This window comes from Rhinatrema bivittatum, chromosome 2 (assembly GCF_901001135.1).
Source record: "Rhinatrema bivittatum chromosome 2, aRhiBiv1.1, whole genome shotgun sequence".
NCBI lineage: Eukaryota > Metazoa > Chordata > Amphibia > Gymnophiona > Rhinatrematidae > Rhinatrema > Rhinatrema bivittatum.
In genome coordinates, this window is record NC_042616.1 from 265654886 (window position 1) to 265668520 (window position 13635).

The following is a 13635-nucleotide window of genomic DNA, read 5'->3' on the forward strand; positions in this document are numbered from 1 at the left end:
CCAACAGAGGCCAAACCAGGCCACAAGAACCTGGCAATTATTTTATTTATTTATTTAACACTTTTATATACCGGCATTCGTAGGACACATCATGTCGGTTCACAAGTAACTGAGAAAGGAAATTACAAAGAATGAGGAAGGGGGGCTAACAGGGAGATAATTGGATAATATACTAAACTGGATAATATAAGAAGGTACAGGGAGAGAGAGTCAACGAGCAAGGCTACAACTTTGTTGAACGACATGGATATGGGAATCCATGTTAAGATTAAATATGCATAAACAATATTCATGAGGTGTGTATGTGCACTTATAAACTTAGAATATAAACTTATTAACTAATTATCCAAACACTAAGAAGATCCCATGCTACTGATGCAATTAATAGCAGTGGCTATTCCCTAAGTAAACTTGATTAATAGCCGTTAATGGACTTCTCCTCCAAGAACTTATTCAAACCTTTTTTGAACCCAGCTACACTAATTGCACTAATCACATCCTCTGGCAACAAATTCCATAGCTTTATTGTGCGTTGATTGAAAAAGAATTTTCTCCGATTAGTCTTAAATGTACTACTTGCTAACTTCATGGAATGCCCCCTAGTCCTTCTATTATTCGAAATTGTAAATAACCGAGTCACATCTACTCGTTCAAGACCTCTCATGATCTTAAAGATCTCTATCATATCCCCCCTCAGCCATCTCTTCTCCAAGCTGAAAAGTCCTAAGTACCTCTTTAGTCTTTCCTCATAGGGAAGCTGTTTCATCCCCTTTATCATTTTGGTTGCCCTTCTCTGTACCTTTTCCATCACAACTATGATTTCTGTAGTGGTGGCAGCAGCAGCAGCATGACCCTTTCTTCTTCTTGCACACCCACTAAATATCACTTCCTCTTCTGGACCACAGGGGCAGGAAGAAGAAACAAAAACGGTGGCAGAAAAGGACCAATGGTCTATCCAATCTGCCCAGCAAGCTCATGGAAGTTTCAACCACACCAAACAAGTCACCCCCATACTTATCAGTTTCCCAGACCGTCAAAGTCAGAACCCTTGTAGATTGCTGTTTGAGTCCAATTCCCCATTACCTTCTGCCATAGACGCAGACAGCAATGTTAGATTTGCATCAAGAGTTTCAGGCTTATTGGTTACGGGTAGTAACAGCCGCATCAGCAAGTTACCCCTATTTTATTTGTTTTCCCAGACTTGCTGTCTAAATCTAATTACCTTTTTCCTCTTTTCCCCCTGCCATTAAAGCAGAGAGCAATAATGGAGTTGCATCAACAGTATGAAGGCTTATTGGTTAAGGGTAGTAACCGTCACACGAGCAAGTGACCCTCATGCCCTCATTTCTTCATTTCTATCCTCTAGCCTTTAGGGATCAACAGTGTTTATCCCATGCCCCTTTAAATCTTTCACTGTTTTAGTCTTCACCACCTCCTCTGGAAGGGCATTCCAGGACTTACAGGAACGGAACCACAGAACATCAAGACATCCGGATCATCAGGACAAGGAACATCAGGGTTTTCAGGAACGGAAGCAGAGACGAAGACAAAGGAGCTCCAACGAGAAACATAGGACCTTGAAGAAGCGATGGACCTCAGAAGCCTCCTGGATTGGAGGACTGGAACATCCAGGAGCAGACTGGCTCCTTGCGAAGGCCCTGAGAGACAAACGAAGAGCCCTTTTATAGGGCTGAAGCAGCAAAGAGTGATGATGTCATCATTGAGGGTCACAGGGCTTTTCCTGCCACTGGCCCTTTAAAAGCAAGAGAGACACGCACTCGCGCCTATACTGAAGCAGGAAGTGAAGATACATCGGCGGCGTTCCTGCCACATGGGAGGCCCGGTGGACAGTGGCATTGGTGGTGGCAGCCCTGCTGCGAAGAGATGAGGCAGGCAGCATCCAAAGTGGTGACCAGGAGCATTAGCAGCATGTTTGCTTTAGATGATCAGCCCCTACAAGTAGTGGAGAATGTGGGTTTCAGGTGTTTGCCTCAGGTGTTAGCACCAAACTATAACGTGCCCTTCAGAACAACTTTCAGTAGAAAGGTCATCCGCAGTTTGTACAATCATTGCCATAGTCGCATCCAAGTGCTGGCGGTGAAGGCTCAAGGGAACATTTTACAAGTGACATCTGGACATCCACAAATGCCTCACGCTCCTTCCTCTCTCTGACAGCACATTGGTGGAACCTGGCTGAGGTAGCGGTAGGCAGCAGCGCCACAGGGGATAGAACAGGGCACAGGTGGGCTTTTTGCTGCATACTCACCTGGCAGACAGTGCCCCTACTTCTGTCAATATTTTAGGAGCCATTAGAGAAATGTGGGAGGGCTGGCAGCTGGATCAGAGAGCCAGAAGGCCAATATTCAAAAGCCATTTAGATGAATAGCTGAAAAGTTATCCATCTAAATGGCTTAGCTGTGGTATTAAATAGCTTATCCGGCTAGAATTTAGTTGGATAAATTGGGAGCATTCCTGGGGCAGGAGGTAGGCATTTTGGGGAGAAGCAGAGCTTTCAGAATTAGCCGGTTAACCTATCTGGTTAACTTTGGCTGCGCCGTAGGGTGGTCTAAAGTTAACCAGATCTACATATCCGGCTAACTTTAACATAGCCAGTTATATTCAGTGGCATTACCACACCGCTGCATATATTGGTTAAGTTAGCCAGATATGTATATCCAGATAGCTTCACTAGCTGCACCGCAGCTAAATATTGGTCACCAGAAGTCTAAATGCAAGGTTCTTTTTCACGGACAATGGCTTTAATATGGTAAAGGCAGTATCTGACAGGGGATATCAGGGTGTATGATGCTTTGCTCACACGCTGAACTTAGCAGTGACAGAGAGACTAGGACCTCTGACCAGAAACCCCACATACTTGCTCGCTATATTATGTGATCCACATTTGAAAAGGAGACACGCACTGCAGGCCAGCAATCTAACACATATAGAAAGCATGCTAACAGAGGAGGTCTGTCAACTAGGGTGCTGGAGATTGAAACAGAGGAAGGATGTAGCAGAGCAGGAAACGCCATTGTTGGACAGGTCAGACAGTAGTACAAATCAGAGCAGCACCCTGTCATTGACACCTAGCACTCCCTCCTCTACTGTAAAATGGAAACATTTCTCACTTCTATTCCAGGTGACTGCAAAAGCAGCTGGGAAGAAAGACACACATCTGACACAAGCAAAGGAGGTGGCAGCTTAAATCTCAGTGACACGCTAACTCGCAAAGACCATCGAGGACATGGACACAGATGTGCAGGCATATTGGTCCCACAAGGCCAGCATCTGACCAGACCTAGCGAGAGTGGCTCAGCGCTATCTCTCTTGCCCACCAACAAGTGTACCCAGCGAAAGAGTGTTTTCGACAACAGGGGTCATCATAAGCCCTCATCATTCCAGGCTGTCACCACATTTGATGGAAAAGCTAGTGTTCCTGAAAATTAATCTGCCTTTGCTTGGGTTTCTGGATTTGCCATGTGAGTGGCAAGATGAATGAAAGGAATGTGAAGGTTCTGTAACTGCTCTGCTTATCTGCCTACCACGCCACAATACCACAATGGTGTGGTGTAATGCCTGTTGGAGAAGTGGACCCCTGGTGCTAAGGGGTGATTGATGCTGCCTAGTGAGCAAGCCCACTAGGCCCACCCCATTGGCTGGTGGAGAAACCCTGTGGCAGGACCTACTGGAGCTTTGCCTATGCCCGCCCCATTCCCCACAGGTTGAACCCTTCGGTTTCAGGCTCAGCAGGACTTAGGTGGGTCCCCAGGGCAATCCAAGAGAAGAGACCAGGCAAGCTTGGGATGAGGCAGGTGGCAGACAGCAGAACAGGTAACAATACAGAGGTCAGGGCAGGCAGCAGAAGGATGGAGGCCAGGCCAGGGTCAGGATCCAGGAAGTCAGTCCAAGACAAACAGAAAACAGTCAGGACCAACAGGATAAGCAAGGAAAGAACAAGCAGGAACTGGAACAAGAGCAGCGAGCAAGGAACTGGTCAACAAACAGCACAGAGGAGCAAAGGACAAGGCAAGGAACCAAAACAAGGAACACAGAGCAAGGTACAAGACAGGAACAAGACAAGGATAGCAACACACACCGGAACAGAAGGGCCCCAAGAGACCTGTTGCTAAGGTTCTGGCTGGTTGCAAGAGACTTCCTTATATACTTCTGGAGGATGTGACATCAGCCAGCACCACAGGACTCCCAGCTAGGGGACCAAGGCAGTCCAGAGTTGGAGGAAGTTCTATTCCAGATTCTTGAAACAGCATGCTGCCGGATACTATGCCAGAGTTAGTTCATATCAGAGGTGAAGGGCATAACAGTACCCCCTCTCCAAAGCCCTTTCCCCGGTCTTCTAGGCCAGGCTTTTTGGGGAACCTTTTGTGGAAGACTTTTAAGAGTTAGGGTGTTTTCAGGTTGGAGGCAGGCCACCAAGTATTCTCTTCAGGCATATAGCCCTTCCAGGCAATGAGATATTGTAAGACATTGCGGACCCTGTGGGAGCTGAGGATATCCTGCACCTCAAATTGGGTGAACTTTTCAATGAGATCTTCAGGCTTTTGAAGCTGTGCTCAGCCCAGCCATGAAAGGACTGTAAGTATCAATAGAGAGACGTGGAAGACATTATGTATGCATAGGGATGCTGGAAGCCTGAGTCTATATGCAACTGGTCCCACCTGTCGACAATGGGAAAAAGTCCCACAAATCGAGGGGCAAATTTCATAGAGGGCATTTTAAGCTTCAGGTTCTTGGCACTAAGCCATACCAAATTATTAGGTTGAGGCAAGGTGTCTTTTCTTGACTGCTTGAAATTTGGCTCAGCAAGCAGCTAGATCCAAGAGTTGCTGGGTCTTACCCCATAGGTCTTGGAGAGTCTGTCCTGCCAGGGTAGCTGCTGGACAGATATAAGATATGTGGATTGGTGCTGAGGTATGTGGATGGCATCCAAAGATGATGTGAAATGGTAAAGATCCAGTGGCAGTGCTGATGTGGTTGTTATGAGCAAACTCCGCCCAGGGAAGCAAGGAAGTCCAATTATCTTGTCTCTGATTCACATAGGAGTGAAGAAATGCTTTGACTCACTCGGTCTGTCCATTACTTTGGGGATGGAAAGCTGAGGTGAAATCAAGGATGATACCAAATTTCCAGCATAGACCCTTCCAGTATTTAGCTGTGAGTTAGACCTCATGGTCTGAGAGTATGTGATGAGGGAGTTTGTGAAGTCGAAATACATGCTATACAAAAAGCTTGGCAAGGTTCAGGGGCTGATGGGAGTCTGGGCAGGGGAACAACTGACTTGACGACTATACACTGTAATTTACCTTTTGTAAACCATAATTTACCTTCTGTAAACCGCTCTGATGGTGAAACCGAATGATGGTATACAAAACACGACAAATAAATAAATAAAATGGGCCATCTTGGACAATCTGTTGCCAATCACCCATATAGTAGTGTGGATGCTGGAGAGGGGCAGGTCACAGCAGCTGCAATAGCCCCCACGGATGTGCATGGTCAGGCTTCTGCATTGTACACATGGAGCAGGAACTCACATAATGCTACATGTCAGTCTTCAAATGAAGCCACCAGTAGTGATGCACGATCAATTCCAGAGTACAGGAGATTCTTGAATGTCCAGACAGGCAGGATTCATAAGCACATTTGAGAATCTTTTACCATAGATGCCAAGGAAACATTGTATTAATAATGACACCATCCACCAATCAATGGTCAATGAAATCTTCAGAGACCTTCTCTATTCCCACATGATCGTATACTTGGATGATATCCTAATTTTCTTCAAGTCACTTTCCGTTCACCGCAACCATGTGAATCAAGCTCTGCAGAGACTGCGCAATCACCACCTCGATGCCAAACTAGAAGAATGAAAGTTTGAGAAAGAGGAGCTCCCCTTTTGGGGGTATATTATCTCTTGCCAAGGTATCAAGATGGACCCCACCAAAGTAAAGGCCATTCTGGAGTGGTCCCGTCCCATTAGTCTCAAGGCCTTGCAACTATTACAGGTAATTTATTCCCAAATACTACTTCTTGATAACCCCTCTGATCACCTTTAACTAGGAAAGGATCCAACACCAAGAACTAGTCCGAAGAAGCCACTCGAGCTTTTGAGCAACTTAAGATGGAATTCACTTGAGGTCCATGCCTGCATCATCCTGATCCGACCAGTCTTTTCATCCTGGAGGTAGATGCATTCACCCTCAGGGTAGACACTGTCTTCTTATAGCATAACCAGAACAATGTTCTTGTGACTTGCTCTTACATCTCTAGGAAGTTCTCCCTGGCAGAATGAAACTATACCATAGGAGTCTGAGAACTGCTGGCAGTTAAGCAAGCCTTCGAGGAATGGTGGCCCCTGCTGGAAGGTGCCAAGCACCCTGTAACTATCTATATGGACACAAAAACCTTCAGCACTTTGCGCAAGCCCAGAGATTTAATTCCAGAGAAGCCTGCTGGTCTCTGATTTCAGTCAGTTTGATTATGAGTTGCAATACCAACCCACTAACAAGAACCTCAGGGTTGATGCACTTTCCCAGTCATTCGATACAGAAGGAGCACCGGAACCCTTACAACCTATTATTGACCTGGCTAAGATTGTAGTGGCAGCCATCATCATTGTCTCTCCCCATAAACAACACTGGGGCTTTCCAAATCCTGCTACCTCATTACACATCCCCAACAACAGTATTAGGGCTTCACTCCTCCTCTACCTCCTGACATTTCCCCATAAATAACACTGGGGCCTGTCAAATCCTGCTATCTCTTGATACATCCCCAACTGCAACACTAGGGTCAGATTATCTTACTTCCTCCTGACATATCCCCATAAACAACACTGAGACATAATTCCCCCTCCTACCTACTGTCATGTCCCTAATAACAATCTTGGGGCTTCACTCCTCCTCCTATCTCCTGACATCCCAAAAGAACATAAGAAATTGCCATACTGGGTCAGACTAAGGGTCTATGAAGCTCAGCATCCTGTTTCTAACAGTGGCTAATCCAGGCTACAAGTACCTGGCAAATACCCAAACTGCCAACAAAGCAGTGGCTATTCCTCTCGCAGCCCTATCAATAGCAGTCAATGGACCTCGCCTCCAAGAACCTATCTAAACCTTTCTAAACCCAGCTACAGTAACTGCACTAACCACATCCTCTGGCAACAAATTCCAGAGCTTAATTGTGCTTTGAATGAAAAAGACGTCACCTCCTCTTCTACCTCCTGTCATGTCCCCATCACTAACACTGGGGCCTGTCACATCCTGCTACCTCCTGACACATCCCAACACCACTGGGTTTGGACTCAGCTTACTTCCTCCTGTCATGTCCCCATCAACAACACTGGGGCATCACTCCTCCTACTATTTTCTGACACGTTCCCATGAACCACACCAAGGCTTCACTCTTCCTCCTACCTCCTGACATGGCCCCATCAAGTCAATCGAGGCATGCATGGGTGGTGGTGTTTGCCAAACTCCACTGAGGCATGATTCCAGCAAGATCTTCTTTCACATTTTTTCTAAAAACCACCATTGAAGTTTGGCCTAACATATACTCCAAATATAACCACAGTGGCCTGACACTTCCAGCTATGGAATGCCATGTTCCACCATATTCAATGAGACCTAACATATTCTGCATAAACCTGTTGTGCTCTAACCATAACCACTGTGGCTTGACACTTCCAACTTTAGAATGCCCTACTCCAACCACCATATCAAAGTGGTCTTAGAATATATTCAAATAAAATTTACAGTCCCAAAGAATGCTATAGTTTCTACCTGCATAGGTATTTTACAAATGCTCCATGTACCTGATACTGACAACTCCACAGCTTTGGGGGTGTTAGAGCTATACTTCTCACTCCTACCATTCCAATTTCAATTATTAACCAACATTACTTCTGCTGCCAATGCTCCTAGCCATTTTTTCCACAGTTCGGTGCCCGTTCGCTCTGTTCTTCAGTGCATGTTTAAGAACTGGCAAATCCTTTTGAGGGTGTTATGGTTACCCTTCGCTGCCTTGCTCTGCTCGTACCATTCCAGTTCCTAAGCTATAGCAGCATCACTGCTGCCGCTGCCATTCCATGCCAGTCTTGGTATCTTAGAATGCTTTCTCCACTGCTCCAGCTGTGTTCAATGTTCTTGCCAAATCCCCTTCCCCTACAGTACTTGCTCACTTTTCATCTTGCCCTAGCCTTACATTGCTTTGCAAACTTACAGAAATACTCCTCCGGCTTTTAATACCATTCTTATATTCATCTATGGTACTCACCTTCTTATCATCTCTTCTTATCAGCTCTTGCCATGGCTATCCACTGTTCCACATATTTGCTGCAGCACTCCATGAATTGTAACTGATTTCATGGCCTATTTGCAGTTCCACTGTATTGCGCACAGGAGTGCATAGGACATGTCTTGCTTGGCTTACTCCATTACTCAAATATATGCTACTAGACTGGTGGATCAGCCAGATGCAGCCATACTTTGATAGGGAGAGACAGCTCCCTCTCTGGTTGTCTGTATGCTTGAATGAAATAACTTCACAATCATTTCAAATAAACCCAGTCTATACAAGAAATGAATATATACAAAGTCATATGATCTTGTTCATACTATAGAGATATCTGTTCAAGGATAGACTGTGTACATATTTTCATAGTATCTCAAAGTGACTATCATATACCTCGGGTTATTAATCACTAATGGCTATAACATACCCGGAATGAGGCTTAGAGGTTTATAATCATTGGTCACTTATTTGAAAGGTATTGATCATTTTATTTTGCTATTTTTTATGTTTCTGATTTTAGTTTTTGCTAAAAATAGCAAACAAATGACCAATACATCTCAAATAAGTGACCAATGATTATGAATCTCTAAGCCTCATTCCGGGTATGTTATAGCCATTAGTGATTAATAACCCGAGGTATATGATGGTCACTTTGAGATACTATGTAAATATGTACACAGTCTATCCTTGAACAGATCTCTATGGAATGAACAAGATCATATGATTTTGAATGAAATAACTGGCATCTCCCATGCCACTCTACCTTAATGCTATGCCCTTCATCCTACACCTTCAAATCCTAGTGCTGCTCAGCTTTGCTGCCATGCGCAGATTTTACACCTGGGGTTTCTTAACTTCTTTCTGCCACTGTACCTTCCTAGCATACACTTCCAGCTCTTACACTTTGAGATCTTTGTGCCAATCTGGGGTGCTGCAGTGCACTTCTCCTATGCTTTTGAAATCTTGATACCACTCTTTCTGATTCTTGGTCCCTTTATCTGTAGCTTGGGATTTTTCCTGCCATGTTTTCTGCTTCCTTCCCCTTTAGGATTCCTTAGGGTGTTGATGCCACTTTGCCTCTCGTGATGCCATCAAGTGTTCATGTTACTATTGCTGGAGTCCTCTTTTTGCAGCTTGGGATGTTCTTCCTCCTCTTGCTGCCTCTTTGTTCTTCTCACTGTATTTTGGAGAACTCCTGCCAATGCTGGAAGCCTGGTACCCCCTTTGGGGAGTCTTCGGCTACTTTATGTCACTTTTTTGATTCCACCTTCCCACTGCCTAGGTACCTTGCAGTTCTTTCCCCCTTTTGATGATTTGTTTTCTCACAAGTTCCATTAGAATTCATAAGAAAATCACTATTCTGAAGCCCAGAATAGACTGCAATGCTTCCCTCATACCTTTTAATGGCAAACAAATAAACTAATGAAACAAATAAAACAAAATACACATTTTCATATTGAAACTAATGAAATGAATTTGGGTTCCAACGAAAAAAATGAATGAACTGAAACAAATTTTACTTCTGCACATTCCTAGTGTTTAGGGAGAATAAATTTTAAATTAATTTTCTGAGTTAGTAAAAAATTAGTATCTGCAAGTATCAGAATTGTGAGTTTGCAAAGGTCACTTAATACTTGATCTGAGAAGGTGAGAGCACTCGTTCCTGGACAACTAATCACTAGTGTTGGATGTGAAAACTTGTTAAAGGCAAGTGTTATTAGAAGCAGGAAGAGAGATTAGCTAAGAAGGTCAATTGTTAATCTGCTTGCAGTGTGAATCCCTCAGAGAAGATTGTTTTTGAAGTATTTTGTTTGAAGTAATTGCCTTAGAAGCACAGATATATAAGAAAGCAAAAACTGGGTAAATCTCAGTCCAGAGGGAGTGCTGACTGCAGAACTTTCATCTGCCTATGGTAATTTGGACTTCCTGAGAAAGAACACTTAAAATCTTTTAAAGAAATTGTTAAAAGGATTTAACTATTACTGTCTGCATGTATTGTAAAGAAATATTTCCTAAAATTACTTCTGAATCTTCCCTCTTTCACCCTCATCCCATGACCCCACACTCTAGATCCTCCTTTCTATTGAAAGAAACTTACCTCTTGTGCATGGAAAACTTTGAGATATTTAAATGTCTCTCTTATATCTCCCCTATCTTGCTTTTCCCCTAGGATATACAGATATGAATCTTTGTCTATCCTCATATCTTTAGAATAAATGCCACTGGCCATTTTAGTAGCCACACTCTGGACAGAGTCCAACTGGTTAACATCCTTTTGAAGGTGCAGTCTCCAGAATTGTGCACAATATTCCAAACAAAGTCTTTCCAGGGACCTATACAGGGGCAATATCACCTCCTTTTTTCTGCTGACTATTCCTCTCTCTATGTAGCCAATCATCTATATGGCTTTTGTTGTCAATTTATCCACCTGTTTGGCCACCTTAAGATCATCAAATAAAATGACCCCCAGGTCCTCTTCTTTCATGCTTAGAAGAATTTCACTGCCAATACTGTACTTCTCCCTTAGGATTTTACAGCCTAAGATTTATGTATTGGGAGTCACTGCCCAGGAATAGGATCTTGGAGTTCTTGTGGACAATACAATGAAATCTATGCTCAATGTGCAGTCAAAAAAGCAAATAGAATGATAGGAATGATCTGAAAAGGATGGAGAATAAAATAGAAAATAAATAGCTTCTGTATGAAGCCATGGTGCAAATGTACCTTAAGCATTGTGTGCCGTTCCTGTTGCTGATCTCAAGAAAGACATAGCAGAACTTGAAAAGGTGCAAAGGATGGTAACAAAAATGATAAAGGGGATGGAACATCTCTCCCTCGATGAGAGGCTACGCAGGCTAGGGATCTTGGGCTTGAAAGAGACGGGACATGATATAAATTTATAAAATCATGAGTGGGGTAGAACTTGTAACTATAGGATGGTTATTTACCCTTCCAAATAATATTAAAATAAAAGGACACTCCTTGAAACTAACAACTAGCAGATTCAAAACAGATCGCAGAAAGTACGTTTTCACTCAGGCCCAATGTGACAGGGTGTGCATAGGCAGCACACCCAGGGGGGACAGCAATAAGAGATGATACCAGCTTAATTCACTGGCGGCTGAAGGAGGAGAGAGGCAGCATGCCGCCAGCTGAAAATGAGAGGCCCAGTGTTCCTTTTTATTTGCGTGCGCACCTGCGCACAACCTTTCTCGCCAGCGCACACAGCTTCCATTCCTACCCAAGCAGGAGACCAGTGGACTGTGGTGGAGCTCCTCTGACCACAGCCCAAAGACAAAAGGAGGCTTGTGGGGGGCGGGTGGGCCTATCGTGGCTTTGGGCCTGCCCCGGTAGGCCGATCCAACCAATCACGTGATTGGTGTTGGTCACAGCGGCCCCCATGCCTGCGGAGCCGCTGTTACTATGTCATACTCTGCAGCAGGTTGTTTTGTTTTGTTTTTACAGTTCTCTTAGGCTCTCCTTATGTTTTGGTTGCACATGGCAGCAGTAAGGAGACTCCATGGGCCTGCTCTAATTCTCTCCCCCCTCCACCATCTCAGTGGCAGCCTCCTCCAAGACTTTCCTTACTTTCTAGGCATCACATGGCAACGGCAGTGGTAATATGGCTCTAGCTACTCCTTCCCTCCCTCACCACTACCGAAAAATTTGTAGCCTTTGCCTACAAAATAACTCTTTTATATTTAAAGTACTGATGAATAACCTAATTCCAATTCAAGAAGAAAAGATACAAGTAACATGGCCCTGGTGGAAATATTATGATTAGAAATTTGCAACAAACCAGAAACATCACTACTATCAAAAGCAGCAAATCATTCTGCTTCTCCTTCCCTACTAGTAGGCATGCCTTTAGATCCTGCAAATAATAACACTTTGACATGGATATCACTTTATCTTGAGAAATCTGTAACACTTCATATTAATATTTTTTGAACAATTCAAAAGAGGGCAAGAACCTGATTTTAGGTAAATTTAAAAGCCGTAGATTCTTAGATCTTATACCATTTTCAAGGGATTGCAGCCTATTATGTAGATGTATTTTATTTATCTTTTGTTTTTATATACCGGTGTTCGATTTACATATGACATCAGTTTACATACAACTTGATGGTGCAGGACGTCAAGCATTTCCTTTTGTTTGATACAGAGAACATCTAGAACAGTAACAGATAATAACAGTAACATGGATAAAAAAAAAATAATAATAATAGCAATAGATAATGTTTGATATAGGCAGCATCTATAACAGTAACATGGGTAATAGGTTACACAAATAGTCAAGAAGTGGACTGGATATTATATGTTATAGGAGAGCATCATGGCTATTGGAGGGTTAAATAATTATTTACAGGTGTAGTTACTGTAGGAGCAGTTAGGCTCAGGAATGTTGTTTATTATAAAAATTATGTCTGTGACATATAGGCAGTTAGCTAATAGATCAGCGGAGTAGATATTGCATGAAATGAAAGTTATTATTGATGAAAGTTATTATTGATAAGCGGTTAGACAGGAGATCGGGGGTAGGATATAGAAATAGATGATGATTATGTGGTAGTGGTGAGGTTTCTCCATGACTGCAGGGGTTAGGGCCTGGTTTGGGGTTCGTTCATGTTTGTTGTTGGAAAGGCTTTGTGGAATAGCCATGTTTTAAGATTTTTCTTGAACGATTGGGTGGATGGATCTGTTCTTAGTTCTGTGGGGAGTTTGTTCCATAGGGTGGGACCGGCAATTGATAGAGTTCGTTCCCTTGTTGATATCCACTGAGTAGCTTTTGGGGATGGTGCTTGTAGAAGACCAGAGTTTGAGGAGCGAAGATTCCGTGGGGGAGTGTGGAGGTGAAGGGGGGTGGTCAGCCAGTTGGATTTGTCGTTGTGGAGAATTTTGTGCATGATGGTTAGAGTCTTGGACTGTATTCTCTGAGGAATGGGTAGCCAGTGTAATTCTTTGAGGATGGGTGTGATGTGGTCCGATCTTCTGCTATTTGTGAGAGCTCTGGCCACAGCGTTTTGAAGTAGTTAGATAGGTTTAAGGGTGGAAGCTGGGAGACCTAGTAGTAGGGCATTGCAGTAGTCGAGTTTACAAAAGAGAAGAGCCTATAGAACTGTTTGAAAGTCTTGTGGGTATAGCAATGGCTTGAGTTTTCTTAGGATTTGGAGTTTGTGGAATCTGTCTCTTAGCATGTTGTTAATGTGTTTCTTGAAGTTTAATTAGTTGTCTAGAATGATGCCAAGGGTTTGGTTTTTTTTTTTTTTACTGTGGAGAGTGTTCGGTTTGTAAGTTGGTGTGTGGAGGGGTCGGTTTGTTGGA